This window comes from Solanum dulcamara, chromosome 9, assembly GCF_947179165.1.
Source record: "Solanum dulcamara chromosome 9, daSolDulc1.2, whole genome shotgun sequence".
Classification (NCBI taxonomy): domain Eukaryota; kingdom Viridiplantae; phylum Streptophyta; class Magnoliopsida; order Solanales; family Solanaceae; genus Solanum; species Solanum dulcamara.
Window position 1 is genome coordinate 56,812,178 of NC_077245.1, and position 18,790 is coordinate 56,830,967.

The window sequence follows — 18,790 nt, forward strand, 5'->3', positions numbered from 1 at the left end:
TCCTTGGACCCATGAAACTCAAAAGGTTCATCCTCATGAAATCTCTAACCCTTGAAGCTAGAGTAGCCATAACTAGAGGAGAATCTACCCCTTAATTCACTTAAGTAGTCACGACATGGGCTAGCATTTGGAAAGTTGCTTGAAACTCTGCATTAGCCACTTGGTCATCCAAAGGAGCATTTGGAACATATGGCTCCTCTTCCATAATATCCCTTCGGATGAGAGCTCTTCGTGGAGGCATGATTCTGTAATCGCAAAGAAAAAGCATTAGAGGAGGAAACCTTAGAGTTCAACTATATAGCACGATAAGATCATGAAAGAAGTGAAGTGTTTCCTAAGACACCTTATAGCCTCCTATTCATAGATGTGGCGTGCTTCACACCGATGAACAAGACTCTACTTGACACGGCATGATAGACTCCTGAAGAAACTTGAGTCTTGTGCTCTGATACCAAATTTGTCACGATCTAACCTAGATCTTAGTCATAACATGACGATTAGAATCCTAGAGGACCCCAACAAAACCTCTTAGTATACCATTCATGAGCATATATAAGGAAATTAAGCAATAAATCTAAATCAAGATACGAAAGCAAAATCTCATATAAGACATGAGTCTCAAAATAGGAAAGCTACAACATAGACTCGTACTATCTAACATGCCTCTAATACTAGATGGAGGCGTTAGACAATCTCCCAGCTCACCCAATAGACAACATAGAGTAATGAAGTATAACTGTCCCATGTGAAATAGATGTCATGTCGTCAAACTGTAAGGACTCACTAATAAGAAGCTAATAGTAGACTCTAACCCACGAATATGAGGAGGATAAACGTGATTGCCGCCTCCTACATTATAATACAATGTAGGTAAAAAAATGCATTAGTACATGAAATACACTAAGTATGTGAGAATATGCATAAAAAATAAATATAGGACATAATCAATATGAATCATGGGACGCAAGACCAATTGTCATGACCCAAGACTAGGTCTTAGAGGTGATATAATGAATGAAATATCTAGAGGTACCTCACCCAAGCCTCTTAGCATTCATTAAGATATTCATCGGTGATGATATTCAATAGAAGCGGAATAAAAGGGAAAAGGACCAAGGGAGAACAATATAGAATAAGAGCCAACAACAATCTTATATCATAAGAGATGTATATAAGAAGAGCTGAATAGAACGAATCAAAGTGACGCAAAATAAAAATTATATCAAGTAAAAGAATAAAAGACTTGACGACAAGATAACAAACTAAATTTTAGGCTACAATCCTATAATAACCTAAATACGACAAGACTCAATAAAAATAAAAAACTGATAGAAGGATTTGACTCAAAACAAAAATCAAAATTTGAATTGCATAGCATAAATGATGACAACATAAACAATCCATCTTTCCTAGAGAAAAGAAAAGTGTCTTCCCAATCACCAAGTTTGACTTCTTAGCCACCACTTTGTACATTAGCCTTTACAAAACCTTCAACAATTTCAATTGTCTTTTCTAGAGAATTGAGAGATTTGTCAAACTCTTTGTCATTAGATATCATCTCAATAAAGTGGACATTATTATGTGTCGGCAAAGGATTCTGATTAACATTTGGGGGTTCATCATTTTGAACCACAATTGTCTTTGCTCGAAACATCTTTTCCTCCTCTGTTTTCAAAGTTCGACAATCTTTAGTACCGTGCCTTGGAGTACAGAATGGTATGCACATCGCTTTGTAGGATTGAAACCTTTTGCACGTGGATCTGCATAATTTTGAGGAATCGGTTCTATCATATTCAAAATTTCAATTTCTCGAATAAACTTGTGTAAGACTCTTTAATTGGTGTAAAATTGTTTGTAGGTCTTTGAACACCTCCAAAATACTGCCTTGGAAAGGGGTTATAGGGTGATCAAAAATTTTGAGGAGAAGGACGAGCATGTTGATGTGTTGATGCCTTCCATTGGGGATGGTTTGATGGATGTGTGGTAGTGCACTATAGACTGCATATTGAGGTAGGACAATAGAGTATTGTGTTTCTTGCATTGGTTGATAGTGATGATATTGAGATGGTGCATATTGATAAAGTGGACCCCTTGGGCTTTTTGTTGTGCCCGACATAACAGTTGCTGCATCTTCCTTCATTTTCATTCCCCAAGACTTTTCGATCCATTTTTAATCATGTGTCATGGCTTTCAAAGTAGCTTGACTTACAATTTTTCTAGACTTGATGCCATTTTCAACCATTTCATCAATCTTAATAACTTCGGCGAACGTTTTTCCAACAAGGAAAGCAAATAATGAAAGTAGTCAAGTTCTTGCACCTGGAGAAAAACATCAATTATTTCTGAATCCTTCATTGATGGCTTAACCCAAACAGCTTGCTCCCTCCACCTAATAGCATATTCACGAAAAGTTTTAGTGGTCTTTTTCCTCATATCTGCATGTGAAGTACAATCTGGTACAATGCCAATGTTATATTGGAACTGTTGAACAAAACATCGAGCCAAATCATCCCATGTATGCCAGTTAGAAACATCTTGATCTATGAACCATTTAAAGGCAATTCCAACTAGGCTTTCCCTAAAATAAGCCATGATCAATTCCTCTTTTCCCACAGCCACTCTCAATTGATTGCAATATCTCGTCAAAAGAGCTATAAAATTCCCATGGCTATCATATTTCTCAAATTTTGGAGTTTTAAAACCGATTGTAAATGAACGTGAGGAAACATACATAAATCACTAATGAGACACTTTTATGACCTCGCAATTCTTGCATATCTCTCACTCTCTGCTCCAAACTTTTCATTTTTCTTGTCATCACCTCATGTTCCTCACTCATAACAGTTTTCTCAATCTATAGTAGAATAATTATGGAGAACATAGGATTGAAGATCGTTATGAGATTTCTTTATCAACGGTGGTTTAGAAACTACTTTACTCTGCTCAGTGGGCATGAAAAGTTGCTTACTTATTAGGGGTACATTTTGAGGGCGTAATGTGGAGGTTCTCACGGTATGGGATACTTAAAAAATAGGATAAGACCAGGTGGATAAAATGGGTCACTTGTCGAGACTTGAATGGGAGCCGACATAGTTACATTAGGAAATTTAGCAATTGAAGAAGGAGGAGCTTGTCCATTCATCCAGGCTTGATACATTTCAGCCATTAGTTGTCTCACCATCCTTACTTCCTCTTCTAATGCTAATTTGAGCCAACTCATTTCGACCTTTTTCATTAGCTGACTCCAATCCATCATTGTGAGACATTTTTCCTTTTTCCTTCTGTAATGACATCCAAGGCCATTTTCATACTTTTGAGTATTTTTACCATTTCACCTGCTTCTCGTAGCTTCTTTATAGATCTTATGTGGTATTGGGATGGGTGGCACGCTATCTAAGGTGTTCGATTGAGTTTTGAGCTAGTTTGGCCATTTTTGAGACTTAAGGTTTGAAAGAGTTGACCTTAGTCAACATTAGGAGATTTGGGCATCATATGAGAATTTTGACTATTCCATCAGCTTCGGAAGGTCCAATTTGGTCTAGAAGAAAGGTTGGTTTGGATTTTGGGGTCTTCATTTTGAATTTGTGCGATTTGTCATTTTAACTTTAAAGTTTTAGCCAAGTTGGACTTCAGTTAACAATTTTAGTAAACACACTCGGATGAAAATTAGGTCAGTGCGATTAGCTCTAAAATTTCACGTTTGGTTTAGAATGACCTTTCGCTCAGTTCTCAAGTGCTAAAAATGGTTTTAGGCCCATTTCCCTATTTTGGAACATTTATAGCTTGAAAAGATGACTTCGATCATAACTTATGATAAACGACTTCAGAACAAAGTTCTGACGGTTCCATCAGCTCCCGAACGATCAAATTAGGCTAGCAACATGGTCGACATGAGTATCGAGATAATCGGTACGAGTTTGGCGCCATTTGGTGCTTTTGACTTTGAAAATTAACCTACGGTTGACTTTGATCAACTTTCTTGGAAATCACGCCCGGGCAAAAATTCTTATAGTACGGTTAGTTTTGAAATGTCAAGTTTGATATAGAAAGACCTTTCGTTTGCTTCCCGAGGCTCCCGATCTAATCCCAAGACCCATTGTGGAAAATTAAATTTGGATATGGGACTCTCTCTTCCATAAAACACCTCATATGGGAATTTTGAATGTGTCGTTGAGTCTAGAATGCCAAATTTAGTAGGGAAGCATATCTCTCATTTGTGCTCACAAGGTTTCGAACGAATTCGGAACACCCCGTCAGAGAATTTGGCATGTCAAGCCCTTTTTTCACCAGTAGGCATCTGGTGCCATCGCTAAAACTACTACTGCTAAAGCGGTCAGGAGGTCTCTAAAGCGACCAAGCACTTGGGGTTGGGTTTCGCTAAAGCGACCATCCATCGCTAAATCGATTAGTTGCTTAAGCGACCTGGTGTCGCTAAAGCGATGACCGCCTCTTTGAGATGGCCCCTTAAGTGAACATCGGGGGTTTGCTTGAGCGACATCAGAGGCCTATTTTTGGTCTCTTTTTTAGATTTGAGCCCTATCTTTCAAACTCGATTTTTCTTTCTACATTTGGGTGATTTGGGTAATTCAAAAGGATAAATTGTGTGGATATTCGAGGTGAATTCATTAGTACATTTATAATTAGGATCAAAGGCTTCCTTTGATGTAAATTGTCCTTTTTCTTACATTTTTTGCTATTCTAGGGCTTGAAATTGGTGGGGGTTGTTTGAGCTCTTCTGGTGCTCAAGATGTGTCCATTTTGGGGCACAAGATCCTTGAGTTGTTTTGGGACCTTATGACAGAGTTGATTTTTTGATTACGTGCTCGGGTCCCATGTCGAATTTTGATCCAAATTTAGTACAATTTTAATTATAGTAATAGGAGTATTGTTGGCATTGTTTTATGTGTTCTTCGATAATTTGATAGAGTGGCATCGTTCAGAGGCGACCCAGAAGGGAAAAGCTCAGGTTTAGCGATTCGTGTGTGGTTTCAACTTTGAAGTAGGTTATGGATTCCTCTCTTTAGACTTGGCTTGGTGGAATTGATATATTTTGAGTGGTAACAAGTGATTAGGTTGGTGATTTAGGGTTGTTATCCTATTTAGCAATTGGAGTCGATGATCATCGTTAGTATCAAGTTTTCTAATATTAGCCATTGGAGTCTTAGTCTAAGTGTTAGCTTGGCTTGTTTACACGTCTAGAATCCTTAGAATTCGCTCTTAAGGTGATTTGAACTTAGGATGCCATTTTTTTTGACTTGCTTGGTTTTGGTTTGTCACTTGTTATGATTCCGACTTATGTTTGTGCCTTGTTTGCTCATAATATTGAAATGTTGGGCCCGAGGCTGTACTTTCAATTTACCGAAGTCTCAAGTGAGTGATATATGATTTTTGACATATTACTTGTCTTATTTACCTGGTCGGTGTTAAAAGGAATCTTTTTAAACTGAAGAATAAATGATGAGTTTAAGACCTTCGGCAGATGAATAAATATGAGGAATTTAGGAAAATACAGAGATATCTATTTCATGGCATTTCATGGTTGATGAGCTCGAGGTATAATTTTGAGCGACCCTTTTACTGACTTTAGGCTACACTTTGCTTCATTTGATAAGCTCGAGGTGTGGATCCCGAACGGCTCATGATATATATTCCGGGTTATTATTTCGATGTTGATGAGCTCAAGGCATGATTCCGAGCAACCCTTTTATTGATGAGCTCGAGGGTTATTCCGAGCGTTTCATGATACTTTTGGAGTATCTAACCTCTTTTTATGTTTTTATTGAGCTGAGGATCTCTCAAAAACAGTCATCCTACCTTGGTAGGAGTAAGGTCTACGTACGATTTACCCTCTCCAGACCCCACGTTGTGGGATTTCACTGAGTTGTTGTTGTTGTTATTGTTCATGATACTTCTGGAGGATATTGAGCCGTAACTACGAGTTTACATTTGTGCATTCTTTTAGTATTTTATGAGTTGAGACTTTCTATGTGATGACATGATTTGTGGGACTTACTTGATTATTGTATGATCTTCCCGTATACCTTTTTCCTAAGATCATAGTTTTATGCTTATTCACTTTTATTATTAATATTATCGTGCTACTTATTATATATTTATTCTTCTCAGAGCTCGGTCGGCCTATGATGCCTTCTGAGTACCTTGTATTTTGGTACTCATACTGCACTTCTGCATCTTTTTGTTGTAGCTCCTAGTTTGAGCCACTCTTAGCACGCCTCTGATCATCTGTACCTGTGCCAGATCCGGATTGTAGTGAGCTCATGGCATTGAGAGACTTGCTATATTCCCTCTTACTCTGACTTATATTTTGTATTTTGGACAGTCAGTTCTGCGTTGTATATTTGTATATATTATCAGCATTTGTACTTAGTAGCTCCTGTATAGGCGACACCAGGTTCGAGGTTTGGTCTAGTGTCAATTCATCATTTTTGGTCACCATCGGGCCTTTTGTATATTTTGAATCGTATTTACTTACATATCTATACCCTGACCTGACTTTTCTTTGGTTATATTCTCTTTGCTTCCACCTTTTTAGTTTGCTGAAACCAATCTTTCAGGTGTTGGTAAGACTTTTGTCTCCTTCAAAGACTTCTTTTTAAATTCACCTGACGTTGAATGGTCAATGATAGGATCTGCAAACCACGCCACAAGAAGAAATATTGCAAGTTGCCTTACCCGTAAAATCGGTCCCAAAGGCGAAAAAGGTAAGATGGTAAAATCAAGAAAGGTTGCCCTTAATGACTATTCCAATGAAATCTGATAATGCTTCGACTCCGACAATTCATTCCTCCCTCAAGCCCAAGAGGATGGGTGTCCCATTTAAAATAGAAGGAAAACAATAAGCACAAAGAAAAATAGGGAGAAGTGGATAACTATCCATTGAAGCTGAAACTAAAATTTTGATGATCAGTAACGAGATTGGGAACTAAAAGAAGATGTTTTGATGCGTAATATGCAAAGGGAACAGAAAACAAGCAGCAGCATCAAAATGTCATGTCACAGAAATAGAGTGTTTATTCTCCTCGTATTAAATTCGTTACCTTTGCTATCATCCTTCCATCAGAATCCAACAGTGCCTCAAGTATAAATTTGCAGAACCAGAAAATTCATTTAGAATACCTAGGATATCATAGGTTCTGATTGATAATTCAGCTGAACCTGCTCAACACTGGCATAAAAGAAGGAGAAGAGGAAACACCGGGAAATAAGGAATTAGTTATCTTGGAAGGTAAGAAGCACGTCAAACTTTAAAAGACATTCACAAGAATGACAAGAAAAAAGAGCAGGAATGAATGGATATAATATGATTATTTGACGGATCAAAGTAACCAAACTATTCTATGTATTATCCTCCCTGTGCAGAAGTTTGGGTTTCATTAGATTTGAGAGTTTCACCACACCTAGAAAGTACACTTTAATATGCAGCAAGGATTCACAAGCTACCACAATAACTGTAAGTGATTGGAATAGAAGTAGCTAACTTCTTAGATTACAAATCTGACCCTTTCTTAGTTATTGTACTAGATAACCACTTTAACTTAACGTTGACAAGTTTACGAGGACTTCTCCAATATACACAACATATACTCGCTAAAAGAAACTTTAATAAAATATGAGATGTGGACATCACATAAATAACCTATGATTTAGCAAACAATTCACAATATTTTCCATTTAACTGGTGATCCATTTTATGCTCACATACAATGCATAATGACATACATATCCCTTTCTAAGCATCTGAAACCTCCCACTCTACATGACCTACTTCTCTAACATTCTTGTATTGCTGTCTGTGGCTTGGAATGACTTATGGGTCTAAAATTGTCAAATTACCAATGTATTTTACGCCGTTCTTCTCAATCCTATTTATGAAGTAAATTTTTTTAAAAAAGAACATTGATCACAATATATACGGTATATTCCAAAAAGTACAACACCCAGGCGAAATATGATCCACCGCAAAGAACCACCCCAATTGTCTATCGACATCTATTAGGTGCTCCAAAATGTTAAAAGAATATAGAGATTCATGAACTGTTTCGACTCCTTTAAACAACAGGTTCTCTCTCCATATGGTCATAATGAGTGCCAAATGAACCACCTCCTACACTCTATTTCTCCACCTGTTAGTTAAAGATGTTATCTTTTAGCTTGAGATAAGATCTTACCTATTAGGTTGAGGTATTTAATATTTTACAAAGGTATGGAGTTCTAATAGTCTTAAGAGTTTTTACTTGTTTAGAAATTCCTACCAGAATAAGGCTTTATTTATTTATTTATTTTGTTTCATTAACTCGAAAAAAGAATGACTTAACAAATAGGTTTTGGTGATATCTCTGTGTTCCTATTTTATTCTTCTCTCATTCTCCTACTTCTCTAATTTACTCCCATTCCACCTCCCTTCTCATCCTGCATCAGCCGGATGCAAAGATATGCCAATATTTGATTGTTCTAACGAAAAGAAACCATTCTCAGAATACTGATTCCCTGATCTAGCAATAAGACCTTAAAAGTTCCGTAGACTAATCAGTTTTCCTTTCTGTAGCTCCAATGTGTTAGCTTATTCAAATAATTAAGACGCACATAGAGGATATTATTAAGGTTAAAGAATAAAATGTCATGCTAAGAGTCAAACTGCCGAAGGTTAAACATCCCAGTGCCTATCGTCATTGGTATGCCCATGATGATACATTCGGCTACTCCTTCTATCTTATCACCCCTTCCATTTACAGATGCATTAAACAGGTGGTCGGTTGTCTTCTCAAATGAAGCTAGAATCAGTACGCTATCTTTCATTTTCTGGACACCATGTCTAGTTATTCCCAGGACTTCACCCTATGATAGTGACAAAGAATGTCAATTAAGCTCGATATTTGGATATTAAAGGCATCCAACATGTTTTTGGATGAGGAATATTCCAGGAGAAGTACCTTATATGTCATCAGATCTGCAAGAAGCATCATGTGCCGCAAGTCTATTGTCATTCCATGACTTGACATGGTATAATTAATTTCATCAATTATAGAGACCCTTGATGCTTCAATGCCTAGAGTTTGCTGCACCTCCATTATATGATTGCTCTTTGTATTACGTCCATCAACTCCTTCAATGCCCATTACGGCAAGGAGACCGTTCCTACAGAAAGGAAAGAGCAGGTAAGATGTAGAAGTTCTATTTTATAGCAACAACTCATTGGAGCATTAAATTCCAGAGATGAAAACCAAAAGCCCAACTTGCTGACAATTGAAAACCAACACCATAGAGTAGGATTGTAATTCTCTTGTACATTTCTTCACAGCGTCCTAGAAGCTATATGAGACAACATTATTTTGACAATATCATTTTGATTATATGAGTCGCTAGTCTACCAATTAAACTCTCAATGAGACCATAAAATACAGATTTTCTGCACATTTTTAAAATCCTTTTAATTTTTTTGATGATCTAACCGCAACAAACCGGTCTTAAAAGCTCCAACTCATGTTCTTGTGTGTAAAATTGTTCCATTTCTGAAAAAAAATTGTTCCATTAATACCTTGCTTTCCGATTAAAAAGATGATTTCGAAGTTGTTCTTTATTTGATTGTCAAAAAGTTACAGATCTAAATTGATATATAAATATTTTACACTTTTCTCCCTTTCTAACAACTAAAACATCTAGATAGGGTAGGTGACAGCCATATGATGCAAGCATAGACATAAAATACGGCCTGTATTGTAAACAATTCGTTGATTCACCCTGAGATGAGAGGGAAGGTCAACTTGACTCATCTTTTCATATAATTATACATCATAATTGCATTTAATATTTCAATTAGTTTGATGTATTATTATGCTATTGAGCTTACGTCTAAAATCATTAATAAGCACACATAGGATGCAATTGTAGTTCGCAAAGAAAAAAAAATAACAAACAAAACAGCTTTACTAGATTTGATGTGTTTGTAGCCATTGACTAGTTATATAGATTATTTTTGCAAATGAATACCAATTTATTTTGGTACATACAAGATTAGACAAATATTTAATGTTACAGTTATAAATAATTATTCTATTGAGAAATATAGATACAAATAATTGAAGATAATCAAATTTGGGTGGGGGTGGGGTGGGGGATCATTTTCGATCTGAGTCTATCCTTGCCCAAGTAGGACGTGTTTAAACTTGACCTCATGCTCATGGACAGACCTTGACCGTACATGGTCTTGGACCACCAATGAGAATATGAACCCACATCCGAGCATGAATGTCATCGTTCCGTAAACAATTTGTCCGAGAAGGAGGTTACAAGGACTAAGATTTGACCAAGTTCCATTCTACTTCACTTTTAAGAAACTGTTTGAAAAAGGGGTGTTGAATTCTCTAGATCAGTGCAATGCTTTCGATAACTTAATTAGCCCTCTTAAGTTATATTTTGTAACATAAAAAATACAGAATAAGGCATGTGAAAGTGAGATAACTTTTGAATCTCTACCATAAAAGACAAATAAGTTATGAGCTATTAAATTCATATAGGAATAATGTAGAAAATTACATGCTTGCTACACCAAACTGAGCACAACCTAATGATATAGAATGTGGAAGAAGGTGTACATAAAACTTACCTTTCAACAAGCAACTCATATGTTTCCCCTTTGACATCATTTTTACTATCTTTTTGTTGTTCTTTGTTCACCACAGCCCTTTGAACTGTAGTAATACCCTGACATCCCAAGAAGATTTACAAATGTACGTCAACAGAGTAGTTCAGATAAAACAGATTAATCAATTCTGAACTGAAAACCCACAGATTTAATTAAAATTAAATCTTGATGCTGGTCATACCTTCACAACAACAGCAGGCAGCATATTTTTCAGCCGGTGCAGTTCAAAATGCAGTTTATCTTTATCAGCCTGAGGAAAAACTTCCAGCTTCCTGGGATTCAGAACTTTTACTTGCTGCAGAAAATAGAAGTTTCACTCAACAAGATGTCATTGATTGATAAGAAGCAGAAACAGAAACACAACTTATCTCACATGTTCCTTCAATTTTATTTTTGATGTCCGCAAAATTGATTGCTTGACAGTATAAGCATCAATACACAGTTGTGACACCTGAATTGTCTCCATATCAAGTGAAATAGCAAGTGATGCCAATCGAGATGCCAACACAATCTTTATACTCTTAGCCACCTGCATAGGAAATAAATGTTGTATTCACAATGAACTTAGTTCAATGCCATTATGAGAGCTTTGTAAATTTCGTAAATACAAGCAATTTACCTGCCCCAAAAGAGTTTTTTCAATACGGGCTTTAATCATCCTTGCTGCAGTTAAATTAGCAGCAGACAGAAGTTTTGCAGTAATAATAGGAGTAGTGATCTTTTTTGCTGCATTTATGATTTCTTTTATTCGAGGAACTCCAAGTGTAACATCTACCAAAGAGTTAAAGAAACAGGATAATATGATAAAAGGTCAGTTAGACTAGCCAAAAACCATTTTGATGACGTAAACTTAAGCTCCAAATAAACAAGGATACTCATGCTTGCAACTCCAGCAAAGTGAAAGGTTTGCAGTGTCATCTGTGTCCCAGGTTCCCCAATACCCTGAGCTCCAATTGCACCAATTGCAGTTCCAGCTTCTAGTCTTTTCAGGTGATACCGAGAGATGCACGTGTTGAGGAACACCTACAAACAAGCAAGGAATATTAAAAATCCACAGATATGCACAATGCTATTAGTAACTTTATGATTCTGGAGAAAATTAAACATTATCTTTTTCTTTTAATATAAGTAGAAAATGTTATCCCTTATTTTCTTTTTTTCCTACTTTCCCATTGAAATTATTTCCTCAATGAAGTACTACTAGTAATTCTCGTACCATACAGATTTCATGTCTACTTTACATACTATAGCTTTATTTAGTCATACTACTGGGGATAACATAGAATCCCTGTGTTTCCAATTTAAATGACTTTGATTAGCACAACAGTTCATATAGGAAAACCTTCTCGGGTTATTACATGAAGGGAGCTAGGATATTAAAATACTGACGAAACAGGTGCAATGTAAGATAGTTTGAAGCAAATGTGGCACATCAAAATCAATGAAATAATCTCTTTGCTCAAATTTACACGTCACTCTTTCTATTCTTGGACTTCCCTAAATATTTGACACACTTCAACTAAACAGGTTGTGGTATATAACTTTCAAATTTGAAGAATTCATATTCATGTTCCACAAGGTACTTGCTACCTCCCACCAACACAAGTATTAGGTAACTTTGTCCACTAAGGTTTGAACAAATGGGAACAAATCACCTAGTATTTTTGCCTCCGCTAGGATTTGAAACGAAACCTCATGATTCTCAATCCCACTTCATTGGCCACTAGGCCACACCCTTGGGTGCAATTTATATTCATTTTCCTAATAAATTTGAACTTTGATTTTATTTTTTTCAATTGCAGAACTTACTTCTTTTCAAAATTGAAACCAAAATACAAATTCATTAAAAAGAGGAACATTTTCTGAAATAGAAAACAAATAAGATCTAATTGTTTAGGATTACATATCATCAAATAATTACTCCCATGATCCAGCTAATCTTGAATTTCAGCATTCACGATTAAGCAAGATAGCTTGTTACATACTTCTAACCAATAAATTTGCTAAACTTTTGATTGAAAATAAGTTACTTTCTTTGTCTCATTTGGTGCTATGCGCAATTCTTCTCGATAATCAAAATTGTCTCTCCTTTACAATGTCTGTATTTTAATGTGTAGAACTTTCATATTCCATTGCACATACTACATTTTTCATCATTCATGAGCACATAAAACTTCTAAAAAAAAAGATTTTGAACCTATAGTTTAAGGGGTCATTTAGTAGGGTGTATAAGAATAATGTTAAATAGAGTGTATTAATTATGCTTGTATTAGTTATGCTTGTATTAATTATGAAGAGATATTCTTATGCATTGTTTGGCTTGGTGTATTAAAAATAACATGTATTGCATAATTTTTTTAAAATTTATTTACAAAGATACCCTCCACAAACATGGTGGAAAAGATGTAAAAAAAATTGAGGGGCAATTGGGTCTTTAACATGCTAATGCATGCATTAAGTTCCCTTGCATTACTAATACTTAGAAATCCATGGTATTAGTAATACACACCTTAATACACAATAGAGTGCTTGCATTAGTTATACATAGCATGAAAAAGTATAATAAACAAGATATTATTAATACACCAAGTCAATGCATGCATTATTTTTGTCAATACACTCTACCAAACGACCCCTAAGAGAATAAATAAGCCTTTTGAATCTGGTGGTCTTACTAAAGCTATGTAGAATGTCTTAAAATGTCCTTCAATCTTGTGGTCTTAAACATGTCATGTGGAAAGTTGAAATTAAGAGTTGCCAAAAAAGGAAAGAGGCATTCTCTTTGAAACGGACTAAAAAGAAAAGTCAAACAAACAAATTGAAATGGAGGGAGATTTTTATCATTCAAGTGGGATGCAAATAAAAATTCACTGCCACATATAGTGTATAGATCGAACTATATGAAGTTTCCACTAAGGAGCAACAAAGATTTAAATCTTGCTTGTCCTTGCTATTTAATTATATTTTTATTTTGTCAAACGGAAAACATCTATGCAGTAATATAGTACCAATAAGAATTTAGCAGTAATAGAAAACATGTCATATTGAACTCCCATCAAAATAATAAGTCACTTCTGAATAACTAATTTGCATGATCCTCAATGACAACATATTATAACAGAACTTCATATCTTGAAGCATAACCAATAAAAATTGAAGGAAAAGTAAATCAAGTAGCAACTTAATTGTTGTATGCAGTTTTGTCAGTAAACCACTTAATAGTTGGAGCAAGCAATTAACCAGAAAATCCTCTGCACAAGCAAAAAGGAACTTCTGAAGCTATTTACCTGTAGTTGCTTCTTAGTAATACCAGATATGTTTAACGCAATGTTTTCAAGATATCCATGGTCATCCCCTGCATGCTTCTCTTCACCCAATAATAGGGATTCCCGTAAATTTTTCAAGGTTTTAGCTAAATTTTTAATCAAAAAATCAGACAGCGAAGCACGGAATGCCTCTGAGCACCCCCCTTCAGGACTCATATCATGATATGAGAGCCTTTCATTGACTATTTCGCAGATTTCTGAGTAAGACAAACTCTTCGCACCTCCAGGAGGACATGTTGCCTATAAATAGAAAATAATTATCAAAATTTTCTAACCTTCATCACAAGACTGTTGAAAATTGATTTTTTATTAGGTTCTATTAAAATTGAAGTTCATACCTTAACCTTCATAAATAATCTGCTAAAATTTAGAGGATGTCCTTTTTTCTCTTCCATCTGAGAAGGATCCATGCCATCATCGCCATAAATGAACTGAACTATACATGCGCTAGCATTTAGTACAGTGATGTCATAATAAACAGCAAGGGCCTCTAAAGCTTTCATAAGACGACGAGACATGTATCCAGTGTCGGCAGTTTTAACCTGTAGGGATCAAAATGGATGAACATCCAACACCGACAAAACTTTAGCCTTATACTTCAAAGAAAGATATCAACAAGAATCTATAGAATCCTATGTTACATGCACTTTCATATTTGATACGGGTGTGTTAAGTATACGATACGGGACGGGTATAAGCAGTTTGTCTGTCAATTTTTGGTGTATCTCAAAGAACCTACACGAAGTACCCCACACTCATATCCTACCTGTTAGATAGAAGTAGTCAAGCAGACAAATGAAGAATTCAGGTACACATATATTATGTCCGAACGAGAAATAAATAATACCACCAACAAATAAGCCGAAAGAGGAGATCCGTACCGCCGTATCAACAAGGCCTTCTCTTCCTCCCATTGTGTGAAAAAAGAACTCAGTTGCTGACAAACCGTCAAAAAAGGAATGAGCTACAAATCCTTTAGCCTGGATCACAAACAAAACTGTACTCAGCACTCCATAAGGGTAAATACATGCATTTTCTAAAATTGAGCGCATAAGTCACTGCAATAATTACTTTAAGCATCTCTTCTTTAAGAGCCTGTTTGGATTGGCTTTAAGTTGGTCAAAACCAACTTAAAGCCCCTTTTTAGCTTTTGGACGTGTTTGTCTAATGCTGACTTTAAGCCATAAAGTTCTTAAAGTCAGTCAAAAATGAAAAGTTAGGATTCCTAACTTTTTTTTCCAAAGTGCTTAAAGTCATTTTCTTTGACCATGGAAATTACTTTTATATCCCTTATATTTTAACTAAATTCTCAAACTACCTTTTTTTATTCTTTTAACCCTAAAATTTACATCATAAGCACTTTTATCCAAACACTCAACTGCTTATTTATAAAAATAACTTTCAGCACTTCAAAGTTCTAAAAGCACTTCATACATAAAAGTTACTTTTTTTAAGCCCATCCAAACGGGCTCTAAGAAAGGAAATAACTGCAATTGATGAATCTGAATGAACCATTTTAGAAGGTAAAACCAACTTACACAAAACAGAATCAAACTAAGATTTTAGTTTTGGTTGGGGTGTAAGAGGTTGGAAGAGTGGACATAATGTTATTTTAATCCCACAAAATTTGACGGAAATAAAGAAATGGAACTTTTGAGTCTTTTGAAACCTAACAAACAATTTGAAATAATATACTAAAATGTTTTAAGGGCTAGAAATTAAAGTTTAGAAAATTTAAAGTGCTCCAAAAGTATGTACATCAGTAGCCAGATTCCCACAAATTGAAGTTGTATCCCCCATCCCATTCTTGTAGGGCATCTATAAGACATTATTACTGATTCAATATCATTTAACTATCCTCGTTTACAACAAAATGAAAATCCTAACTTATAGCTTTTGGCTTATTTTTGTTATAATTTGGCTTAAAACAAGTGCTTTAAGGGATTCTTATGAAACTGTACAGGTGACAAAAAGTTTTTTCAACAAAAATGATCGCATTATATGCAATGTATATGTAACGTACCGATATTTTGTGTGTGTGTGTGTGTGTGTATATATATATATATATATATGATGTATAACTTTGTATCATAGATGTATATACATCCATATACGTTGTTCATACAATATTTACACACACATCTGTGGGGTGGTGATGTTCGGGCAAAAATGCATATATTTGGTCATTATTTTCCTCACTTTTAATACTTTTAATCGTCTTTTGAGTATTGATTATATTACTTTGTGCTTAATATTATATTTTACTGTGTAGGAATAAAGTGATATGAAGATGAAGATATTTGGAACAAACAACAACAATAACATACCCATTGAAATCCCACAAGTGGGGTATGGGGAACAAAGTTGAATAAAAAATGAGAAGAAAAGAAAGGAAAAAAGAAAGAACCCCATGGGCAGATCTTTCTTCCTCTCGCAATAAAATTCCATCAATATCCTTAGCAAAAATAAAGCCTTTGTTGTAGATCTACCAAGCATAAATCCAAATTGGTTCTTTGTCACTCTTGTAGAGTCCCTAAGTATATACGCTCTATCATTCGCTCCTAGAGTTTCATTGAGTATTTATCAAAGGCTCCATTTAAGGCGCGCTTCACCTAGATTAAGTTGAGCTTTAGTGTAGACAAGGACCTAAGGTGTGTGCCTCATTGCCCATGAGTTTTATCTGAGCCGAGCGGTACTAAATAACAAATATAATTGGCAAATAAGTGTACTAATTGTTGAGGGAAACATTATGAATGAATTTATTATTTTTTCTTGAATTGCATATATATTTTTATTGTTTCCTTCATTGCACTTCCTTTACTAAGGCTCACACTTCAACTCTGCTTTGAGCTTAAAGCACCAATAGACCTCGAGCACATTTTAGAGCTTTCACTTTTGACAAACATTGATTACATTGTATGAATCATAAGTTCACCACCACGACAGTTTGCACAACTTTTAGTGTCTCCTTTGGTTTTATAAATTGAAACAATGGTAACTCTTACTCCACTCACCCATCATCCTACCACTTCTCAACATAGCATTATATTAGCTTGGTAAGTCATCCCACTCCAACCTGACCAAGACGCTTCCAACCCTCTATGGTGATACCATCTGGACCACAAGCTTTTCTTATCCTCATATTTTTCATGGCATCCCTTACCTGTTGCATCTCTTGTAATTATTGCCTGGACCATCTAAAGCTTTGTGATGTGGTCGACACAACCCTAAAAGAACCTTCCTACTCATTGCCTTGCATAACAAAGTATTTTCCCTTCTCTAGTTACCACTATAAAGAAAAAAAAGTATTTTCCCTTCTCTCAGCCCACTCATACCAAGCTTCTGTGTCATTAATGTTCTATGTAATGTCATATAATCTATTCCAACCAATGAAGTAGATTCTTCTCTCCATTATATCTCACTTTTTAACCGATCACTTAATTAAATGATTGAATAAAAATAAGGAAAGATCAAATCTGAAAAGGAATGTCTTACAGGAAAACTACAAAGAAGTTAGAAGTCTTGGTCTGACAACAATAAATAGGTGTCTTACATTCATAAATCAATCAAAACCATCAAAGTATCTGCTGCTTCTCTCTATTTTAACATCATCAATACTTAACCTAAGTAAGCCAACCATTTCTCAAGTTGTCCCCTTCCCCAAAAAAACTGGAACCAAACGTGTGCACCGCAATACCAATCAAACCTACATGCAGTGGCTTATCAAAAGACATAATCTGGAATCTCATTGTAGAAACAGCTGTAACATGGAGATCCCATCTACTCCAACTGCAGAACACTATAAATGTGCCTAGTCCCTAGGATGTCTCCGCCTCCAAGGAAATGATGTTCACCCCACAACAGATGGCAACCATCACAGAAGAGGTTCCTTTGTCAAATTTCAGAATCAACATTATGCGTTCAAAAGCATCACATTTATCCACTTTTACAGGTTACCAGTTCATTACGTTTTTCTTCAGACAATTCAAAGTTACTACAATATACAAGAAGCATGCAGGAATGAATGAATAGATAGACCAATAGTAAATGAGTGGGCAGTTGTGAAATTGCACTGGTGGAATAGACAGACAAATGGTCACTACCACTATCTGCAAAATGCATATCTCACCTAAGGCATTCAGGCAATCATTTAATAGTACAAATACAACCATCAATGAGAATGAGAAACACCTGTAACGTGCGGTCCGCTGGAATAACTATAGATGAAGGTGCATTACTGAAGATTTAGATACGGAACCATCATAACTGTATGGCAACAATTCATTGATGCAGCTAAATTAATTTAATTGAGAAGATTAATACAAAGAAGAAAGTAAAGAAGGTTTACACAGTTAGGGCAGGAAAAGGAGGATGCTCTCGGAGACCCCACCTACTACTAATACAGGTTGGGTAGGTGTATAAGGAAAGACCTTGAGCTCTTGTCAAAGAGCAAATGACTAACAATCCAGTGCATAACAAAAAAAACTAAAATGTAGCATTATGTACTCACAGCTGGAAACTTTGATTTGAAGGGAAAATGCGGAAGACTTCGATCTATGAATCCATCAGGAGCACGACGTCCGCCAACAGACTGCTGACCAACACATGCAATCATCTGGCTTATGTTAATTGGGGATCCTTTTGAACCACACTGTGACATGATTAGAGGACTATTCCTCCAGTCTAGTGCTTTCATACAAATCTGTCAAAAAATTGATATTCAGGCAAATTTGTTCCACCTTCCCGAATCAAAATGTGATTTGAAAATAAATTCTTAAACATCACAAAACCTATACTTCTG

At 35.6% G+C, this 18,790-nt stretch overlaps 1 pseudogene; it reads right to left on the reverse strand.

The window, feature by feature from the left end:
* Nucleotides 1-8,388: 8,388 nt before the first annotated feature.
* LOC129903700 (DNA-directed RNA polymerase III subunit 1-like) overlaps nucleotides 8,389-18,790 on the reverse strand; it is a 51,372-nt pseudogene continuing 40,970 nt past the window's right edge.